Consider the following 8,454-nt stretch of genomic DNA (forward strand, 5'->3'; position numbering starts at 1 on the left):
GCCCACACATCAGTTCTCTCCCTTCATCTGTGTGTTTTGGTAGAAACCTCCCACTTTGACTCTGTGTGGACTTGGCCTTTTAACTGGCTTTGGTCAATTGGAAACTAGTAAATGACAACAACACAACTTTAAGAATATATATTAAGGAGAGGCGGAGTCAAGATGGCGGCGTAAGCAGACTCGGAAATCACCTCCTCCTGAGGACACAGCCAATTTACAACCCCTCGTGGAAAAATTACTCCTGAGCCAGAACTGAAAACTGCATAAGAGGAACTCCTGCAACAACGGACAATCCTAACTGAGGTAGAAGAGGCAGAGACTCCCTTCTGGAGAGGAAAAACGCTGCCTTCACAAACCGCCAGCTTCACGGCGGCCAGTAGCAGCTCACAGGTACACAGCCTCTCTGGAGGCGCGGGGCCCTGAGCCGGGGAGCGCCCCCACTGTGGGCATTTTGTTGACCCAGCACAATTGAGATGAATGGTATAATATCTGACTTTGCCTGCTACTAAAACACTAGGGAGTACCCACAGAAAACCCGGTTCACAAAGAAACTATAACTGGCTCTTAAAGGGCCCGCACGCAAACTCACTAGTTTCAGAAAGCATCCTAAAATCACCAGAAAGAAAGGTGCACAGTGCTGTGGTCAAAAGAGACTCACCTAATAGGCCCTGAGTGCATCTCGGTGAGGGGTGAGACCTCTCCAGGGACTGGGACATTGGTGGCAGCCATTGTTGTGGCCCGGTGTGGGCATGCTGACACAGACGCCATTGGAGTTGTCCCTGAGGCCTGCTAGCCCAGGTCTGCCCCACCTGCTAGAGCACCGATTTAATACAGCTCAGCCAGGGCAGGCAGCCCACCCTAGAGACTGGCCCCACCCAACAACAAGCCCTCAGGCAACTTGTGGGCCTGCATAGATTGGTGACTGGATTCTCTGCAGCCTGGCAACTGAGCCGACTTGAGCGGGGCAGGGTGTGCACAAGGAGCGGGTGGAGAGTGTGGGGCGGTGGTAGAGTGTGCGGGGCTCCCGCCGTGGAGAGACTGCGTCTGTTTGGGGAGGTCGGGGCACTCACACGGGGCAAGACTGTGTTGACTGTGTGTGTGGACCTGTGGTCGGCAGGGCTTATCAGCTGCAGAAGACTTGTGCTTCTCAAAGACCCACATAGGAGGTTTGCCCCACCTTCCAAAGCCTGAACCAATTGGGTGCTCCTGTGCCTTAGGTCAGCCCCACCCAGCTGCAACATCAGAGAGCTGACAAGAGACCTAATAGTCTAGAGGCTTACAGCAATTGTAAGGCCCTGAGCCTAACAACCTGCCACACTGGGGGCCTACTCACTTAAAAGAAATACTGCAACACAAATGTGGTATTAGAACTTGCAGCCAACTGTGCTGGGGTTCCCCAAACCTGATAAAGAAACTGAAGGGCCCACAACAACTACAAGCAGCTGGGCATTACAACAGCTGGCCAGGAGCATAACTCAGCTGCCCTGGGCGCCTACAGGGAGAGCAAACAGGCCACAACAGAAGGACACACGTAGTCGACAGAGGGGTCACCCCTGGAATATTGAGAACTGAGGGAAGCACACTGGAAGACTTCTAAGGCATCACTTACATAAGGTCACCTATCCAAGAGCAGGAGACGTAGCTGACCTACCTAATACGTAGACACAAGCACAGGGAAAGAGGCAAAATGAGGAGGCAAAAGAATACATTCCAAGTAAGGGAACAGGACAAAACCTCAGAAAAGGAAATAAGTGAAACAGAAATGAGCAACCTACCCGACAGAGAGTTCAAACAAAGAGTGTTAAGGATGCACACTGATGTGGGGAGAAGAATAGATGAACTCAGTGAGAATGTCAACAAAGAAAAGGAAGATATAAAAAAGAACCAATCAGAAATGAAGAATACAATACTGGAAATGAAAAATTCATTAGAGGGACTCAAAAGCAGAGTAGAGGATACAGAAGAACGGATCTGTGAGCTGGACAAAAGACTAGAAGAAATTACCCAAGCTGAACAGGTAAAAGAGAAAAGAATTAAAAAGAGTGAGGACAGTCTAAGTGACCTCTGGGACAACATCAATTGCACTACCATCCGTGTTATAGGTGTCCCGGAAGGAGAAGAGCGAGACAAGGGGGCAGAGAATCTATTTCAAGAAATAATAGATGAAAACTTCCCTAACCTAAGGAAGGAAACAGACATCCAGGTACAGGAAGCACAGAGAGCCCCAAACAAAATAAACACAAAGAGGCCCACACCAACACACATCATAATCAAAATGTCCAGAATTAAAGATAAAGAGAGAATCCTAAAAGCCGCAAGAGAATGTCAAGTTACATACAAAGGAAACCCCATAAGGCTATCAGCTGACTTCTCAGCAGAAACCTTACAGGTTAGAAGAGAATGGCACGATGTATTTAAAGTGTTAAAAGGAAAAAACTTACAGCCAAGAATACTCTACCCAGCAAAGTTATCATTCAAAATGGAAGGATAGATCAAAATTTTCCCAGATAAGCAAAAATTAAAGGAGTTTGTCACCAAGAAACCAGTGTTACAAGAAATGTTAAAAGGACTGATGTAAGGGGAAAAGAGAAGACCACAAAAAGGAAAAAATATCTATTTCCATGATTAGAATATAATGGATACAAATACATAAGAAAGAGGTTAGATCTGATATCAGAAACATAAAAGGAGGGAGGAGGGGAGTTAAGAGTACAGCTTTCAGACAGAGGTCAAACTAAAGTGACCATCAATTCTGTATAGAAGAAGAAAGGAACAGAGAAGGACTACTAAAACACTGAGAAAAAGAAAAGTTAAAATATGGCAGTAAGTACATACTTATCAATAGTTACTTTAAACGTCAATGGACTAAATGCTCCAATTAAAAGGCATAGGGTGGCTGATTGGATAAAAAAACAAGACCCATATATATGCTGCATACAAGAGACACACTTCAGACCTAAAGACACTCACAAACTGAAAGTGAAGGGATGGAAAAAGATACTCCACGCAAATGGCAATGAAAAGAAAGCTGGGGTAGCAGTACTCAAATCAGACAAAATAGACTTTAAAACAAAAACTGTAAAAAGAGACAAAGAAGGGCTTTACATAATGATCAAGGGAACAATCCAACAAGAGTATATAACACTTGTAAATATCTACACACCCAATGTAGGTGCACCTAAATATATAAAGCAATTATTAACAGACATAAAAACAGAAATAGACAGTAACACAATAATAGTAGGGGACTTTAACACTCCACTTACACCAACGGATAGATCATCCAAACAGAAGATCAATAAGGAAACATTGGCCTTAAACGACACACTAGAACAGATGGACCTAGTAGATATATACAGAGCATTCCATCCAAAAACCGAAGAATACACGTTCTTTTCAAATGCACATGGAACATTCTCCAGGATTGATCACATATTAGGCCACAAAACAAGTCTCCATAAATTTAAGAAGATTGAAATAATACCAAGCATCTTTTCTGACCACAACGGTATGAAACTAGAAATCAACTATAGGAAGAAAATCAGAAAAGCCACTAATACATGGAGATTAAACAAAATGCTACTGAACAACGACTGGGTTAACGAGGAAATCAAAGAAGAAATCAAAAAATACCTGGAGACTAATGAAAATGAAAATACGACATGCCAGAATTTATGGGATACAGCAAAAGCGGTTCTAAGTGGGAAGTTTATAGCAATACAGGCCTATCTCAACATACAAGAAAAATCTCAAATAAACAATCTAACAATGCACCTAAAGGAAATGGAAAATGAAGAACAAACAAAGCCCAAAATCAGTAGAAGAAGGGAAATAATAAAAATCAGAACAGAAATAAATGAAATAGAGACCAAAAAAACAATAGAAAAAATTAATAAAACCAAGAGCTGGTTCTTTGAAAAGATCAACAAAATTAACAAATCTTTAGCTAGACTCACCAAGAAAAAAAGAGACAAGGCACAAATAAGTAAAATCAGAAATGAAAGAGGAGAGGTTACAACAGACACCTCGGAAATACAAAAGATTATAAGAGAATACTATGAAAAGCTATATGCCAAACAATTCGACAATCTGGAAGAAATGGATAAATTCTTAGAATCATACAACCTTCCAAAACTGGATCAAGAAGAAGTAGAGAATTTGAATGGACCTATCACCAGTAAGGAGATTGAAACAGTAATCAAAAACCTCCCCAAATATAAAAGTCCAAGACCAGACGGATTCCCTGGGGAATTCTACCAAACATTGAAAGAAGACTTAATACTTACCTTTCTCAAACTCTTCCAAAAAATTGAGGGGGGGGGAAGCTGCCTAACTCATTCTACGAAGCTGACATTACCCTGATACCAAAACCAGACAAGGACAACACAAAAAAAAGAAAATTATAGGCCAATATCACTGATGAACATCGATGCAAAAATCCTCAACAAAATACTAGCAAATCGCATACAACAATATGTTAAAAAGATTATCCACCATGATCAAGTGGGATTTATTCCAGGGATGCAGGGATGGTTTAACATTCGTAAATCAATCAACGTAATACACCACATTAATAAAATGAAGAATAAAAATCATGTGATCATCTCAATAGATGCAGAGAAAGCATTTGACAAGATACAGCATCCATTTATGATAAAAACTCTGAATAAAATGGGTATAGAAGGAAAGTATCTCAACATAATTAAGACCATATATGAGAAACCCACAGTTAATATCATGCTCAATGGTGAAAAACTGAAAGCCATCCCTCTAAGAAGAGGAACCAGACAAGGATGCCCACTGTCACCACTCTTATTTAACATAGTACTGGAAGTCCTAGCCAGAGCAATCAGGCAAGAGAAAGAAATAAAAGGGATCCAAATTGGAAAGGATGAAGTGAAACTGTCACTATTTGCAGATGACATGATTTTATATATAGAAAACCCTAAAGAATCCACCAGAAAACTTTTAGAAGTAATAAACGAATACGGTAAAGTTGCAGGATACAAAATCAACATACAAAAATCAGTTGCATTTCTTTACACTAACAACGAAGTGGCAGAAAGAGAAATTAAGAATACCATCCCATTTACAATTGCAACAAAAAGAATAAAATACCTAGGAATAAACTTAACCAAAGAGGTGAAAGATCTGTACACCGAAAACTATAAAACATTTCTGAAAGAAATTGAAGAAGACACAAAGAAATGGAAAGATATTCCGTGCTCTTGGATTGGAAGAATTAACATAGTTAAGATGTCCATACTTCCTAAAGCCATCTATAGATTCAATGCAATCCCTATCAAAGTTCCAACAACATTTTTGACAGAAATAGAGCAAAGAATCCTAAAATTTATATGGAACAACAAAAGACCCCGAATAGCTAAAGGAATCCTGAGAAAAAAGAAGAAAGCTGGAGGTATCACACTCCCTGATTTCAAAATATACTACAAAGCTATAGTAACCAAAACAGCATGGTACTGGCACCAAAACAGACACACAGATCAATGGAAAGAATCGAAAGCCCAGAAATAAACCCACACATCTATGGACAGCTAATCTTTGACAATGGAGCCAAGAAGATACAATGGGGAAAAGAAAGTGTCTTCAACAAATGGTGTTGGGAAAACTGGATAGCCATATGCAAAAAAATGAAAGTAGACCCTTACCTTACACCATACACAAAAATTAACTCCAAATGGATTAAAGACTTGAATGTAAGACCTGAAACTGTGAAACTTCTAGAAGAAAACATAGGCAGTACGCTCTTCGACATCGGTCTTAGCAACATCTTTTCAAATACCACGTCTGACTGGGCAAGAGAAACAATAGAAAAAATAAACAAATGGGACTACATCAAACTAAAAAGCTTCTGCACAGCAAAGGAAACCATGTACAAAACGAAAAGACAACCTAACAATTGGGAGAAGATATTTGCAAACCATACTTCTGATAAGGGCTTAATCTCCAAAATATATAAAGAACTCATGCATCTCAACAACAAAAAAACTAACAACCCAATAAAAAATGGCCAAAAGACCTGAACAGACATTTCTTCAAAGAAGATATACAGATGGCCATTAGACACATGAAAAGATGTTCAAAATCACTATCAGAGAAATGCAAATCAAAACTACAATGAGATATCACCTCACGCCCGTCAGAATGACTATAATTAACAAGACAGGAAACAACAAATTTTGGAGAGGATGTGGAGAGAAGGGAACTCTCATACACTGCTGGTGGGAGTGCAAACTGGTGCAGCCACTATGGAAAACAATATGGAGATTCCTCAAAAAATCAAGGCTAGAATTACCATATGATCCAGCTATTCTACTGTTGGGTATTTATCCAAAGAACTTGAAAACACTAATTTGTAAAGGTACATGCACCCCTGTGTTCATTGCAGCGTTATTCACAATAGCCAAGAATTGGAAGCAACCTAAGTGCCCATCAGGGGATGAATGGATAAAGAGGCTGTGGTATATATACTCAATGGAATACTACTCAGCCATAAGAAACGATGAAATCCAGCCATTTGTGACAACATGGATGGACAGTCAGGGTATAATGCAAAGTGAAATAAGTCAGAGGGAGAAGGTTAAATACTGTATGATTTCCTTCATTAACTTGTAGATAATAACAACAATAAACAAACACATAGGGACAGAGATTGTATTGGTGGTTACCAGAGGGGAAAGGGGGAGGGAGGAGGGAGGAGGGTGAAAGGGATAATTCGGTACATTTGCGTGGTGATGGGTTGCAATTAGTATTTTGGTGGTGAACATGATGTAATCTATGCAAAAATAGAAGTACAATGAAATACACCTGAAATTTTTACAATGTTATAAACCAATGTTACCGCAATAAACAAAAAATTAAAAAAAAGAATATATATTAAGAATAATTTTACTAATTTTAAGATCATGCATATTCTCCTGTATTGTCATCCACCACTGTTATGCACTGAGTATTTCTACTTTTAATTTTAGCTCTATAATCCATTTGGAGTGATTTACTTGTGAATAATGTTAGTCGATAGTCCAGTGTTTTATTTTGCAAAGGGATATCTTATTGTCTGTAAAACAATTACTGTATCATTTTAAAAGTTGATTTTAAATACAGTGAATCTGAATGATGCTTGGAAAATGGATATTATTTTCATTCATAATTGTAGTATATCTCTGCATTTCTTCAGAGCTTTTATGTCCTGTGGTATATCTTTATAATCTTCTTCATTTATCTTACATAACTTATATAACTACATATGATATCATGTTGCAGAAATCCAATTATTTCAAATATTTTATTTATCCTAAGACAGAATAATTACTTATAGGTTTAAAATAGTTCTTGCTAATATAAATATATTTTTTATGTGGTTATCTAGTGTCTTTTCACATTAGTCAACTTATTTAAAATTCTAAATTTTATAAGTTATTTCCCACTAAAATAATAGATTTTTCTCTTCTTCTTTAATATTATTTACCTTATTCTTTCTATTCTCATTTTTAAATGACTGGGCTCTCTGGTGCCACACTGAATCACAATAATGTTTGCCAGGAGCATTTTCCTCTTCTGAAGTGTAGCATAAACACCAGATAAATTCTTTGTCAGGGCAAAGCAGTCGTCTAAGAGAGAGAAAACAAAAACGTGAAGGGGAAGCATTTCTACCTGGAAGTCAACAGACTTCCCTCTCTTGGTTATTTAATGCTAGATATGTTATGACAATGTACCCACTGAGAATTAGAGGATCTCACTCCAGTTCCAGGAATTAATCTTGGTCACATAGTTTAACCTCTTTAAACTTTCTTCATCTTTATTATGAAGAGCTTGAAAAGTGTTTTTGAGTTTTAATGTCCTATGATTCCAAGGTATCCTTTACCCAGATGCACCTGACAAAGAACAGAGTGAATTTTCAGTTATCTACTTCTCCATCAACATTATCACTTAGGGAAGAAGAATGCCCCTGAGCTAACATCTGAGCCAATTCTTCTCTAATTTTTCTCTGTGGGATGCACCACTCCTCAAGAATGGTTTGAGGAGTGGTGCATTAAGTGTCTGGTGGTGCATAGGCCTGTGCCCGGAATCAGAACTAGTGAACCCCGGGCCACGAAAGCAGAACACGGGAACTTGACCACTATGCAACTTGGCCAGGCCCCAATATTATTTTTGTCTGAGGAAATGGATGTATGGACACACTTAACTATGGTTTGTAAATAGATAGTTCATAGGGGAATTTTGTCTGCAAGAATGCAAAGAGAGGGTACATAGTTGCTATATGTCTTTGTACGTAAATATCTAGATGGAAACTTAACGTGGCTGCTCCAATGAAGAACATGACAACATGTTACATCTAGAACTAATACATCTATACATACAAAGAAGAAAAAACCCACTATATATTTGATCGGGATACATAGCATTAGGCTAGACTTGTTCAAAGACATTGAA

Source organism: Diceros bicornis (assembly GCF_020826845.1).
Source record: "Diceros bicornis minor isolate mBicDic1 chromosome 30 unlocalized genomic scaffold, mDicBic1.mat.cur SUPER_30_unloc_3, whole genome shotgun sequence".
Lineage (NCBI taxonomy): Eukaryota > Metazoa > Chordata > Mammalia > Perissodactyla > Rhinocerotidae > Diceros > Diceros bicornis.